The sequence below is a fragment of the Vicugna pacos genome, chromosome 7 (assembly GCF_048564905.1).
Source record: "Vicugna pacos chromosome 7, VicPac4, whole genome shotgun sequence".
Classification (NCBI taxonomy): domain Eukaryota; kingdom Metazoa; phylum Chordata; class Mammalia; order Artiodactyla; family Camelidae; genus Vicugna; species Vicugna pacos.
The window spans coordinates 65,866,623-65,881,613 of record NC_132993.1 but is presented as its reverse complement, the minus strand read 5'-3'; the positions used below and the strand labels follow the sequence as shown (position 1 = coordinate 65,881,613).

General features: G+C 38.0%; 1 protein-coding gene across 7 annotated transcripts in view; it reads left to right on the top strand.

Moving 5' to 3' along the window:
- The first annotated feature begins 3,564 nt into the window (after positions 1 to 3,564).
- The window catches only part of ZNF804B (zinc finger protein 804B), a 775,441-nt gene continuing 764,014 nt past the window's right edge, over positions 3,565 to 14,991 (top strand). For 5 of the 7 annotated variants that reach the window (XM_072965052.1, XM_072965053.1, XM_072965049.1 and 2 more), the window contains exon 1: positions 3,565 to 3,843. The gene's annotated coding sequence lies outside the window, so the exon portion shown is untranslated. Of the gene's footprint in view, positions 3,844 to 7,446; positions 7,602 to 14,991 lie in introns of those variants that run through there. The other 2 variants (XM_072965051.1, XM_072965047.1) reach the window with 1 other exon arrangement.

Below are 14,991 nucleotides of genomic sequence, written 5' to 3'. Positions count from 1 at the left end.
AAAGCCCAGTTATCTTCCTCGCTCCTGTGGATCTTGGGTCAGCAGTACATGTGGTGCTCTGGCTTCCCCTGGGACTGACTGCTCTGGCCCTTCAGGGCGCCCATTTACTCCTCCAGCTGCTCACCTGCCCAGAACTCCCAGCAGAGCGGCCCCACAGCAAGCGCAAGCACTCTCACAAGTTTTCTGTTAAGCATGTTAGGTCATGCAGTTTATTGTCTCCCATCATCTTCACCACTACCTCCCTTTCTCAAAGCAAAAGACAATTCAAATTTTTCAACCCTTAAAGGAAACCATGAAAATCTTGCATTTCACTGTTGTCCCCCATCTGCCCCATTTCCTTTCTTTCTCCAGCCTTGGTTAACCGCTGTTGTCAGTTCCTTATGTATCCTTCCAGATTGGAAAAAAAAATATGTGTATAAATATATATACAAGCCCATACTAGGATCTTCTTTTTTTCTCTTTCTTACATAAAAGAGAAGATATACCTGATGTGCAACACATGGATTTTTCCACTTAGCACTTTTTCTTGCAGATCTTTCCATAGTAGTGCACAAGGAGCTTGCTTACTCTTTCTTATAGCTGTAAATACCACTCACTGTATGAATGTGCAATAATTTATTTATCCATTCCCTTATGGATGGACACTTGTGTTGGCTCCTTGCTTCACTGGCATATCAGCATTAACCCTTATGTTTGGCACAAGTGCAAGTACTATAAATTCACAAAGTGAAAATTTCCAAGTCCAGGGGGTATATACAGTTCTAATTTTGATAGAAATTGGAAAGTTGTCTTCTATAGGGATCATCCTAACAGCAACATGTGAGCATGCCCACTTCCCCACAGCCTGGCCAACAGAGTATTAACACAATTTTAAATTCTAACAATGCTATAGACGAAAATGGAATAGTTTTAATTCACATTTCTCTTTATGAATGAGGCTGAGATCTATGGCTCAATCTTGACTGGGCCTTTTGAGTCCCTGTTATATTGTACCCCTTGAACTCTCAGAATTTTCTGCAGTAATGAGGTCAAATGGGGGCTGTTTAGAAGGTAGGCCCCTCAAGCTTCCACTGACTGTGTCTGGATGTCAGAGTTGACACAGCTCAGAGAATGTGCTTAATTGTTCTCTTCTATTTCTCTTAGAGTAAATCCAATATTTGTCTATCAAATTACTGAATTTCATAACTACTAATTTGTATTTTCTTCTGACAATTTGTATGTTCTAAAACTACCAGTTAAATTAAATCACTTGTCTTAATTTGTGATGATAAACACTTTCTCTTTCTTGTGTAAATGCTCTGGAATTACGACTTAAAGGCTGCTGCTTTTTCATCATGGCAAATCTGAAATTATCCCTCCATTTTCATCATATGAAAAAAAATGCAAGCTTTACTTGTCAAAGATTGTCCTCTGGTTATGTTATCATCTTTCCATTGCATTCTCTTGTATACAATTGCAGATGCCAGCAGGTGAATGCATTCATGTAGGCATTCGACATTCAGCTAAGATTCCTTGAGTGTATGCTATGTGGCAGGCACGGTTATAGGCACCTATCATGTATTATAGCCCAGCAAAGACAGATATTTGGGTAGTCATCAAGCTTACCTACATTGTGTATGAGTAGAAAAGACTATGCATGGACAGCACAAAAGATCAAGACTGGCAGGCGGACACCAAGTTCTATTCTTGGGTTTGCCCTTATCTTACTGTGAGTATTGGGCAAGTTCTTTCATCTCTCTGGGCCTCAGCTTTCTCATCTATGAAAAAATGTAATGTTGACTAGAATAGATGATATTTACATCCCTTCTAGTTTTAACATTCTAAGATCATAATGCCCATATGCTACTTCTACACTTTAAAAAATACCCAAGAATGCACATTTATATACTAAGAAAAATAATTGTGCCCCCTCCCATTTGTGGATACCCCTCCGAGTAGTCATAGTTATTCTTTTTCTGTCTGGAGGTAGCAGGACGTATATTTTCCCCAGGAATACATTAGAACTTGTCATTGTATGTAAACATTTGTACTGAAAAATCTCCCAGGGCATTTCATATTCAACATTTATGACATATTTTTTGTTGAATTATTTCTAAGTGAATAAAATGTCACAAAATATAAATCTCAGCAAAAATCTTTAGCAATAGACAGCTTTCGGAGAAGCCAGAGTGCTCAGAGCATGGGTATTAGAAATAGACACTGTGATGTTGGCCTGTGGTCTTTAGAGCCATCTCACCCCTCACTATCGAAGGATCCAGTCCCGCTGGAACAGAAGATATTGTAATCTAACTCTTCATTTAGAACCAGGCTACCTGCCTATGAACCTGGAAACAGTACATTTATTTTGGAAAGATGCTTAAAAAGATCCCACAGTATCATTTTATCAAGTCCCCCTCACTTCTGCTCTCTTCATATGCCTCTCTGGTCTCTATTACATTTACCCTGGGGGATTCTTCAGGTTAAACAATTTCATCTGCCACAGCAATAGGTTAAGTTGGACACTCAGTTTTAACATTTATCCTATTTCAGTGATTTTCATTCCAATTTAAAACAAGTTAAATAATTTCATTGGTTCTCTTGAATGCAAAATATTTAGGTTAATGGTATTAACTTATCACTTGCCATGCTAGATAAATAATTAGTATCTCTATTATTTTCAAGTTAATATGATTTAGTGGAAAAATATTGGATTTCTGGAGTCTTGTTTTAAATGCCAGTTTCATCAGTTATTAGTTGTAATTTATCAGTTTTATCATTTATCTGAACTTCAAGTTTCTTTTCTTCTGAAATGATACTAATAACTTTCAAATCGTTATAAGGCTAGAATAATATATAAACATACAAAACTATCTAAACACAGTAGGACTCAATAAATGTCAGTTGTTTTATTATTATCATCATTATTATAAATGATTAGATAAAATTTATGCTAGTAATTTTTCCTCTGAATTTTTCATGTAGGGGGAAGATTAGTAAGTTAGGTCTTGCTGTTTTTCTTTATTTCGTATTGGTATTTGAGAACTATTTATTTCTTATTAATATTTGAAAACATCGAGCAACTTAAATGATGAACATTCAAATATTGGATAAATTCAAAGAGGGACAAATCACTTCTCACAGAATCTGGTAACTGACCACTGTGTATAGAATGTAGTGTATATATTCATAAAATGCCAACAATAGAGCTCTTTAATGATCGATTTTTCTCATGATTTCTGTTCTCAAATTTATTATCATAAAAAATCACCATATTTTATTCAATACAATTGGCCTTCATTAGCATTAAGTTTGAAAATTGACGAAGAAAGCAACTATGTTTTTAAAGGAGGAGAAAAGGAGACTGAAGCGTCACCAAGGAGTCATTTGAACAGGGGCACAAGGATGCATTTCGGAACTCATCAGTCTCACCTTCCGGGGACATGGCATCACTTCAGAGCGGAGCCTCTAGATGGCGGAGGAACACCGCGGACACGGGCTGGTTTGTGCACCGCCGGGCGGAGGGAGCGCTCACCAAGTCCCGGTGATTTGCGCGCGCACCGAGCGGTCGGGCGCGCCGGACGAGTTCACCAAGTTACTAATTATGCTCTCAGCATAAACGCCGAACCCCTGTCTTCAAATAATTGCTTAAATGTAAGAGCATGATGTGCTACCGCTTTTTGAAAAGGAAGTGTTTTGAGGAGATTGGCCTTTCAGTGTTTTAGAAGCAGACTTTTTCTTTTTGGTGGGGGTGTGTGAGGCCCTCAGAGAGCAGCCTGGGAACAGCGGTGATGGTCCAGACTCAGAACGCCGGATGGTGTGGGTTTGAATCCTCGCTCCCTCCCTTGCTGTGTGCCCTTGGGTAAGGTATGTACACTCTCTGAGCTTTGGTTTGTGGTCTGGAGATAACAAGGGCGCCTACCTCATTAGGTCGTTGTAAAGCGTTGTAAATGCAAATTGAGGTAAAGTGCTTGGCACAGGGCTTGACACACCATAAGTACCCCGTAAATGGCAGATTTGGAGCTTGATGAGGTACTAATACATGTTAGATTGGTTTATTCAAGTTGAACAATCCGCATCATGGGAATCGCTAGACTCTGAAGCAGTTATCAGGCAACCTATCAGCTTTTATTCCTTGCTCTTTAAGTAAAAGAATGTGCCTAATTCTCTATTTCTGGCTGACAGAATGAATGTCTTGTGGGAAGGAGGGAGGCCACGAATCTGACAGGAAGTTTAGGGACACACTTAAGCACACCACCCTGACAGAGCTGCTCAGTAGAGTTCTGGTACTTTCTTACGTTTCCAGGTACTCACAGAAACATTTACCTGGAAATAAGTGGAGAAACTGACACTTGATTCTTACGCAGAAACAGCAGCAGATCTAACTGCCCATATTAAACTCACAGCCTATTCTCCATGCCCAGGAGAGTGAAGAAACAGGGAAATCTGGGCTTTCTTCTATGCTCAGCCTCCAAGAGGCAGTTTTCTGGCACGTCTCAGGGTGGGGGAGCCTGTCCCTGACAGGAGCCTTTTCTGCAGGCCTCACTGATTCTACATCAGTGGGCGGCTGTGTGGGGCTGCAGGTCTGTCCTGCTCCTTTCCACACTGCACCGCTAAACCGGCCTAAACCCTGGCTTCTCTCTCCCCACCTCCCTTGGGAAAGCGATGGTCAGTGGCTCCGTGGACCTGACGCAGGGAGCCCTTGGGGCGAAGCAGAAGTTCCAATTCTTGCCTGGGCCAATGAGGTTTGGCAAGTTGCACATGATGGAAACAATCCTTGTGTATTTAGGTTTTGAAAATTAGAGAAAGATACTCCATAGACCTCAGCAGATTCTACTCTAAATTGTGGCTTAAATTTGCTCATTCCAGTTGCAGTTATTTTATGCCTATTACAGGCCAGGTCCTGTGCTCCATACTGCACAGTTACATAACAGAGGAGGGTGTGGTCTCTGCTCTCAGGCGTTCATGGGGAAGAGGAGCAGAGAAAGACAAAGAAGGCATCACACTACCTGCACACCTGGTCTGTGATTAGCTTACTCTTTCCCTGGGGTCCTTTTCTTTGTGAGCTGTGGGGGTTGGTGATGAGTCAATTGTTCAGGTAGTGGGCTGGTGTGAGGGCAGAAAAAGGAAGAGAACTCAATCTTGTACATTATGTTGGGATTATCTTAGCCTTTACATATCACAAAACAACCATTTCAGCAAAAAATGTGGAGTGTTGGACCCTGTATGTTATAATCTACTTTATTAGGGAATTACTTTCAGGGATGTAGGGGGCAATCTGTAGTATTCATCATGACTCAGAATGACTATTTTTTTCTTTGCCAATTGCCCTTGTTCTTTGTTGGAAACACCTGACACTATATTTATAATAAGCTTCCTGAAATCTGAGGTAAGACCATAAGGAAAGAGATAAAATTATCATTTTTTTATTCAGCTAGAAGGAGGAAGAAGGGAATTGGTTAGGATTTGAAGATGTTAGGTTTCCACAGTTCTCCTATGAATACCTAGAATGTGAGATTATGGAACAAACTCTGGGATAGCTCATATAGCCTTGGAAGTAACAGGTATATAAATAGGTTTATTGTTTTTTTAATGGCACAATCTTAAGATAAAGGTCAATATTGGTACAATGGTTGGAAGTAGTCTTTTGGTATAATGTAATTCTCAAATGTGAGGGTTTTTTTTTTTTTTGCCATCGCTTTTTTCAGAGGTAATCATAATTTTACACAGCAATATTACTGCCTTGTGTTATTCAGGTTGTTTTGAGTGAAATATTAACACTAACAAGGTGCAGGCTACCATCTAGAACATAAGGGAGGAATAGAATCATCAGATTACCATAGGCACATGAATAAATGGGGGCCATCCATTTTTCTTACAGAAACCCAGAGGTTGGCTCTTTGGATGTTGAGAATGACTGAATATGAGTAATAGATATGTATGTATGTGTGTGTGTGTGTGTTTGTGTATTCCAAAATTTATAATATATTTCTTTCATCTTTATTAGAAGTCTTTAAAATTTAAAAATATGAAGAAACATATATTCATCTGAACCATAAAGCAGCCCCTCAGGAAAACCTTTCAAAACTTCGTCTTCATTCTAACACCCAGGAAATATCAAGTCATTTCTCATCTATAATTAGTACATCCCTTCTTCCCTTTCCTTCCTGAGCATAGGCATTACAAAATGAGTCATGCAGTTTTGTAGTAAATAAATAACACTGTTTTCAACAATTTGTTTTCATGTCTGGACAGATGTATTGCTTAATTTGTCAATTCTGAAAATTTATTTCTTCTGCTCAGTTTTTGTTCTTGGATGCAAACACGTACATACCTGCTACTGCAAATATGGAATAAAAATCTTAATTTTGTAATGTTAAAAAACAACTTTTTTTGTGTACAGTCTTTTCATTTCACATAACAGCATGATTTATCAAGAGCATCACAGTATTTAAAGTGAGATAGTTTTATGAAATGTGCAAGTCTTCTAGTTGAAGAAAGGTCATGGGACTGATATCAGCATAACCTATTCAGTTTTATATACGTGCAGAGGTTTCTCTCATCCAGAATGGTTTTTGAATTAGAAGTAAACTTTAGCATTTGGTGTGTTATAATATCTTGCAGAATATATGCTCAATTAATACATAGTTATTTACAGTTAATTCTGAATTACCTTCCTTCAGGGGAAGTAGCTTTTATATAGATAACCCACAAGCTTTTGTCCTAGCATCTTAATATGTGCTTAGAAGTCTAATTATCAGTAGTTTTATTAAAATGTGTGGGAATTCAAAACTTTCTACACAACAGTCCAGTCATGTAACTGAAAACTAACTCAACTAGTTTTTTGGTTTCCCAATCCATGTGGGAATTTGACACTGTCATTTCTTAAAGAAATACAAATCACCATGTTAAGGTAAACTCTGTCTTTTACCCCTTTTATCAAGTAGGATGGGTGATAAAATATTTTGGTTTAAAATAATAAGCAAAAGAACATAAATACAAATAGAGCAGGAGAGTAATTGGCAAATTACTCTATTAATTTCTCTAATCATGGCAATGAAAAGTCTCAAAGTAAAACAGATTCTCACATTGCTAACATTTTTTCCATGAATAGTTAAAAGGGAACTATAGTATTTTTAAAGTTCTTCTCAGCCTTTAGGGAAAATGAACAATAAAAGATAGATAACTGGAGGAGTTATTTGAATTATTCTCTCAAAAATTCTACCTGGTTATGTATGTACTACATATATGAGGCCAAGGCAGATTTTTCAACTGAAATAGAGAAATAATTCCTTTGGTTTGCTAATGTGATGAATGTTTATCTGTATCTGAAAAAGTGTACTAGTTTTCAACGTTTTATTTTCTATTAACTTCAGAAGGTGCTTTCTTGTTTTTAGAGAAAGTTGTAAATTAAATTCAGTGTCTTTTTTTTTTTAATCCTTAAAACACATCTACAGGCCATCTAGGTGACAAGCATTATCAACTACACATTGCTGAGAGATGAAATTGGATTTTATAAGCTGCCTTGAAAATTATGACACGTTGAGTTACTTGCTTTAGTGGAAACTCAGCTCACACGCTACTGAGTCAAATGGATCTTTGACTTCATGGTCTGCATGTGGGAGGTGAGGAGCTTTTGGTGTTAGGAGCTAAAGCAAGTTTATCCTTACACTTCTTTGTTCTTTGGACCCGCAGAGAGTGGGATTATGCTCATATTTCTGGGGTTCTACTCATACTGATGCTTCTAACTAAAAGCTCAGTTAAGGACAAAAATAGAAATACTGAAGTCTCCTAGAATACAAAGAAATTATGTTGGTATGCATTGGTTTTATAGCTCCAGGCACCATAGGCACATAGATAATACATAATTATTCAAAGGATGACATTTTTTTTTTAAAAAACAAAAAGAAATCTTTCTCTCTGACCTGGATAGTCTTATCCAGTCCTGTAACCTTTGATTAAGAAGCCCCCTCCTCATCCCCTCTCCATAGCCATCTTTGATTTTTCTGCAAGTAGGAAAATCCCAGTTGCATTCTCATTGGATGTTTCAGTGAATTTATAAGACTCCAATTTTCCCACAGGGAGTAAAAGAATGCCTGTAGTTTGGTATTCCTTGTTTGAGTCATGCCCTTGGGAGGTCTTGCTTAGAAGTTGCTCAAGATTAATTTCACCTGTGGCCCCGTGTAGGTTTCTGGCCTGCAGCATCCATTAGGACACTTGACCTTCATTCACAGAGAACCCTAGTTCTGCAACGATTTGAACTCTGTCCCCTCCTTTTGAATGTACATACCTTTAAATTTGCAAGTGACAGCTCCTACATTTTCATAAAATCTGAATGGATTTCATAGAGGATACATACCCAGCAGGTCTGTGACCCCAATTTATTCCTCGTACTCTGTTCTATCCTCCTACTTTAGTGATGGAAAAGAAAAATAATGCTATTCCTTGATAGCTCACTGCATTTAGGCATCTCAGATGTATGGATGAGCTAAGGTCCTAAGGAAAAGTTGCATAAACCGTAGTCATAAAAAAAGCACACTGCTGAGACTGTCTTTGAAAATGTGTAGCTTAGAATAAAGGGGCTGATTTTGCCACGGCAGTAAAATTGCAGTAGGTCAGCTCCTGCAGCTTTGATTGCTGCTCAAAACTTCAGAATTCAGATGTTATGAAAATGCAGGAGCTCTCACGTGTGCATTTAAAAGGCATACTTTAAAGGGGGAAAAATGAGTTTAGACCACCACTGAATATCTACTTGTACAAAAATGTAACACTCTCTTATTTATGTTTCAAATCAGACTTTCTAGAACATTGGCATGCGAGAAATTGAAAGGCATGGAAATTGCATAATTTAATATAGAACTTCTTTACTTGCCAAGAATAGGAACAATTCTTATTCAATGGGACAGCTAAATATTACATTATATAATGCCATAACTCACACAATAAACCAGTTTCAACTTAAGAAATTAGTTTTGCATAAGCTCAGCTATTAGTATCAGCTGCCAGGGACTGATGTGCTCATTATTTTTACTTTCTCTCGTTGAGGTTTCACTGTAGTGGGATTTCTGTACACGAGTTCTTGGGAGAGTAGGTAAAATAGTGAAAAGCTGGACAAATTTCTCCAAGAGGTTTGAGGACTGCAAAATTCCACCCTGACCTCAATGGGATGCTCAGAGAGGTAGGCCACAATATTTTGGGGAAACGGCCACAATTGCTTCCTCACTGAAGGCTGACCCCTGAAAAATCAGAAACTTTCCCTGCTAAAAAATACTTTGTAAGTCAAAAACAAACAAGCAGACTATTTATCGTTAATGTTCCCCTGGAGAATAGCTGCTTTTTAAGACGTATCATGTGCCCAGGAGAGGGCAATAATTCAGTAGTAATCTGACTCTTGACTGAGTTCTACCTATTTTGCTCAGTATTTCATTTCAAGCAGGCTTTTAATTTGCTGTTTTCTTTTTAAAATAATGCTATCTATTGATGTCACCATGGTAACCATGCTTTGGCAACCAAACCTGAGTGCTGCCCAAATAGTACTCAAAAATCAGAGAGCAAAATTGCAATAATGTAGAAAAACTGCCCGCATTCTTACCTGCAGAACCTTGAAACAGCTAGCTGGTACTGAAAGGAGGAAAAGATGGAAAAACAGAGGGCATAACCTCGAGTGGAGACAACTGAAAGGAAAAGGGATTTAAAAATGGTGCCCACAGAAGGCTCTTTTCTTTGAAATATCCGGCATTTTTAAAAAGTTTAACTGGAAGTAGTCAGAAAATCTATGCTTGGTGTGGTGGGCGCGGAAAATTTAGAGAGCAATTCCAGTAGAACACCTCAAGAACTGGCTAGGGAGGGAGGTGGGGGAGGCCGGGGAGGAGAGAAAATGTCCAGACTGTGGCGTGGGTAAGGTGGTTTGGACAGACACCTTTCCCAATTCAGTTGTAAGACCATATTCTAACAGTGTAGCATGTGTGTGTGTGTGTGTGTGTGTGTGTGTGTGTGTTTAGGGAGTGTTTCTCTAGTTGAGTATGCACTGGGCTTCAAACTGTTTGACAAAGAGTTGGTGTCCCCTTTTTTCTCAACCATACATTTGTATGTGAGTGTAATTCAGAAGTGCTGTAATTTTTTTTAAGTCATAAGCCTCTTTTTTTAGTGCAAGGACTGTTGAGAGAAGGATATAGGCACATGGTTGTTATTTCCTGAGTTCTTTAGTCAAAGGTCTGTTTATTCTACCTTCTGTGAATCCCCTGAATACATGTTCTTCTCTTTGTTTCCACTGATATTGCCTTCAGTTTTGGTTCTTATCCCCTTTCTCTGGATGACAGTTGCTTTTCTGTATTTCCTCCCTAGAATCTTACCACATGTTGGCAAAGTGATTATATACTAATGCTAGATTGATCACGACACTCTCTTCCTTAAAATCTTATATATTTAGCAACAAGTCCTCACTTTGTCCTTTATGCTAAGTATTTGCCTGCTTCTGGCCTCGTGTGTTGGTTGATCTCCTCTCCTCCTCATTTACCCGACACCATTAATAAATCTCATTCTAGTTTCTGAATCTTGCTGAGTTCATGCTTAGTGCCTGGAATTCTGCCTTTTTGCCTCCCTCTCCAACCCATCCTTCTCTCCAACCAGTAAGAGGACAGCAGTTAAGGAAGGAAACTGAAAGTAGCACAACGTTGTAAATCGACTACGCTTTGATTAAAAAAGAAAGGAAACCAATTAGATGGTTGGCTTCATAACACTGAGTATTTGTCATTTATTGAAATGGCAACCTGTCAGAAATCTTTTCTGATTCAACTTCCAGATCAGTTTATATAAAGAGCATCATGTCCTTTCTCAATTTGTTAGGAAATCTGGTTCTATTTATCAAAGTACATTGAGATTTATTGATAAGATTTTATTCTACTAGTAATGACAAATTTATTTGCATGAATCAGTGTAAAATATTACTATCTCTTTCTAAGAACAAGCCACATATGGTTTTGCAATGTTTAAAAAAATCTAGTTAAACTAGGAAACTTGAGACAAGTTTCACTAATTGGCAACAGTGGCAGCAACACTAATCCTCTTCTGGTCCTAGCACAGGCATCCACAGTGAGCTAGTTGGGGGCAATGTACCTGTAAAGAGAATGACCACATTCTCTCAGAGCTGTTTGGGGGATGCTCATAAGAGAGTGTGCTCTGGACCATACCCTGGTGTCCCCTCCTTACGAATTTAGAAAAAAAGTGGATGGAATCACTGACCATTCATTGATGGCGGATCAGTACTGGTATTTCAGAGTGTACATTAGAGAGTTAGTCTATAGAAATGGGATGGTGAAAATGGGGAGAACCTGTCTTGAAGTAGCTCATAATCTAAGAAAAACTTTGCGTTCAGTCCCCTTACCTTTCAAAATATTCTTCATCCTCAAGCAGTGGTTCTCAAACTTACATGTGCATCAGAATCTCCTGGAGGGCTTGATCAACCATTGCTGGGTCCCATCTCCAGAGTTTCTGAATTAGTAGGTTTGGAGTGGGGCCTCAGAATGTGTATCTCTAACAAATTCTCAGGTGGTGCTGATGCTACTGCTCTGGGGCTAGACTTTGAGACTCGCTGGACTAAAAAGTATAAAAGTGCCTGCAGTCTACTTCATAAATTAAGGGTGTAATTGTAAATATGCCATTGCTCTTTGAGTTATAGTCACTTCTGTAAGATGCAGGTAGGAAATGGAAACAACACGCACTTTGAAAAGAGATCTAACATGTTTTGTTCATCTCAACAAAATTATTTAATACCTCTTCCTTAAAAAGAAAAAAAATACTCAGAAGGGTAAAAGCAAGAGAGAATTGTATCCAAAGTTCCCAGTAAGTCTTGAATTGAGGCAACACACATGAGATAGTTTAAAAAACAACTGCACATGTACTCACACCATTTTTAAATCCAGTATGTTGCTGCTTCTTAATTGACTGATAAATAAGCAACAAAACACTTAAGCAGTGTCAAAATTATAGTAGACACTGCTGTGTGATTTTCAAAGTAACAGAATTACATTTGTTAATAGTAACAGAAAAGGAAGATTATTTTTCCTTGTTAGGAGGAAATACAAATAGGGGAACTAAAATAGCCAACAGATTCTTTTTCTCCCTCTCAGTTATTCCTCATGCAATAACACTAACAAAAATCAAGCCCATTTTCTTTAGCAATTTACTTTTTCGTAATGGGACAGTTGATAATAGAATGAAACAACATTAGTATTTTTTTTCAAAAGCAATTGTTGGGCTCTATTCTTAGATGAGGACACATTCAATACAATCTTGTGTTCCTTCTGTCACTTCCATTTGCAATACTACAAAATTATTTTCAATTTCCACGTGATCGCACTATGTATCATCCATCCACACACAAAGATTAAAGTGTTATTTATTTACCAAGGCAAGAACATCTCCCAGTATATTTCTTAAATGTTTTCAACTTTAGTCCTTTCTAGATAAGTCTCAATTATCCAGAAAATGCAATTAGTCACAGCAACTCATTCCGTGAGATTTTGGTGTCTATAAGGTGCTTCAAATGTGAAAATTAAATTTGTGGTCCCCAATGCATTTGAGTTATTTTCCAAATCTGATAGTAGATCATGTGAGATGCCCAGAGCAACTATGTTGACAGAGCAAAATGACATGCAGATCAAATACATAAACATAGTTTGATTAGTCTAGTATTCTAACCAACAGATAATTATTATCTATTCTAAATTCTGAACAGAAGTATCATCCTTATAGAAAGTGAGTTAAAAAGCAAGATAGTTACTTTTAAAATTCTCTTTATTAATGTTTAGAATCTCAAATAAGAACAGCAATTAAAAAGAACATATTTGGTAGTATTGAAATCATTATTATAATGAGTGTTCTTAAATTTATGAGGTTAACTGTGTCATCACCATCATTAGTGTGTGATGTAGAGCTTTTAAGTTATTGGAAATCATTTAGTGAGATTTCATTTCAGCTGATTGCAAACACACAACTTACAGGAACAGAGTGAGAGCATCCACTTCAGCTCAGAACATCGTAGTTTGTTAGCCTAGAAATTCTGTCAGACCTCCTGACTAATCAGCACAATGTATTTGAGTTGTTGTGAATTCAGCCTTTTGGAATTCTACCTCTCTTTCCTTTTTTTAAATGCCTTTCTCCATTTTATTTTTTAATTGGTGATGGGGGAGGTAATTAGGCTTACTTACTTATTTATTTTTTCTAGTGGAGGTACTCGGGATTGAACCCAAGACCTTGTGCATGCTAAGCATACATTCTAGCACTGAGCTATACCTTCCCCCACCTCTCTTTACAGTGTCAGTTTTTCAGTTCAGTTTTTTTGCTTAATTCTCATCCTAATTAATTAATTAATAATTATTATTTTTTTGGGGGGAGGTAATTAGGTTTATTTATCTGTTTATTTATTTGTTTATTTTAATGGAGTTACTGGGGATTGAACCCAGAACCTTGTGCATGCTAAGCACGCACTCTACCACTGAGCTGTACCCTCCCCTCAATTAATTAATTTATAAAGAATTTGTACCCCATCTTTTCCCAAGAAAGGATTTAAGGAGGCTTCACTGAGCTAGGAAACTACCATAAATATATAATGAGGTGGAGTTCCGTGTTCTCCCTTTGGTCACTCTTCCTTGTCTGGGAAAACAGCGCACCACAGCCTCTTCTGCCAGACCCCTCTTTCCCTGCTCTGCAGGGCTCGCTTTGGAGGTGGCAGAGGACTAATCGTCCTTGTCCTAGTCATAAAGGACACAAACCAGGTTCAAGTTCTGTGTCTTCCACATACAACTTTGTGGTCTGGGGGAAGGCGCTTAATCTCTGAACCTGTGTTCTGTCTTAAAAACAGGGATGATAACTGCATTTATCTCATAGGGTTGTACAGAGGATTAAATGAGTTATTCTACATGGGGTCTTAGAAAAGTGCCTGGCAGGTAGCAAGCACTGTTTGAGTGCTAGCCATTGGTACTGCACTTCTATTCTCAACACAGGTGCTGTTCTTCAAAGATGCTTCCCTGAGACAACACCTTAAGCCAAGGCTAAATTGTCACAGGAGCCTGTGCTTTTCCTCGTGATTCCTTTCATCTTTGCTGTTGGTATTTAAGGCACTTAGTCTGTTTCTCCCATGAAGCTATAAGCTCCAGAAGGACTGGAATCTGTCTGTCTCAACACTCTATGTCTGACATCTAAGACAGTGCCCAGCACAAGGCAGTCACTAGGTTACTGTTGAGTTAGTGAATCCAGGGAGACCTGTCAATAAACATGCCAAGATGGGATTACAAATCATTACTGTGTTAGTTTTGCAAATTTTTATTTCCTAATTTTTGACGATTAATAGGTGTTTTCTTTATGTCATAATAAAGTACAATTCTGCTATATCACCTTTCTGTGCTATTGTAGGTCACTTTGGTAAGGCAGCAAAGGAGCTGTAGGATGGAATTCACATTATTATCTTTTGTGGAACATTGTAGTAGGTTAGTGGTTCTCAACTGGGGATGATTTTGTCTGTTAGGAGACATTTGGAAACATTTGAAGACAGCTTTTTTTGGTTGTCACATCTGGGAAGGTGCAACTGGTATCTAGTGTAGAGGCCAAGGATACTGCTAACATCCATGCATGGGGTAGCCCAAGAGTAATAAGTTCATGTAACTTTCAAAATTGTTAAATTTTGAAAAGCTGTTTAATTAAATTTACTGTGATTTTTTTTGGTGGTTTGTATTTGCTTTGTGATATGAATTTGCCAGTAGTTAAGTAGAAATGAGTATTTAATATAGTATATTCACTTATATCATCTGTGCCAGTTGACAACTTTGTAGTGTGCTATAGGTTTTCCCCTTTACATCCAATTGAAGTGGTTTTTAAAAGAAAAGTGTCAGCTGACTGCTTGTTCACACACTTCTAAATGCCCAGTTTGACAGAATTGTTTTTAAAAAGGCAGTTTATGAGCCAATTTAGCTAAAGCTGTTGGACAGAGCATACAGATAACCATTTGCTTACAAATTG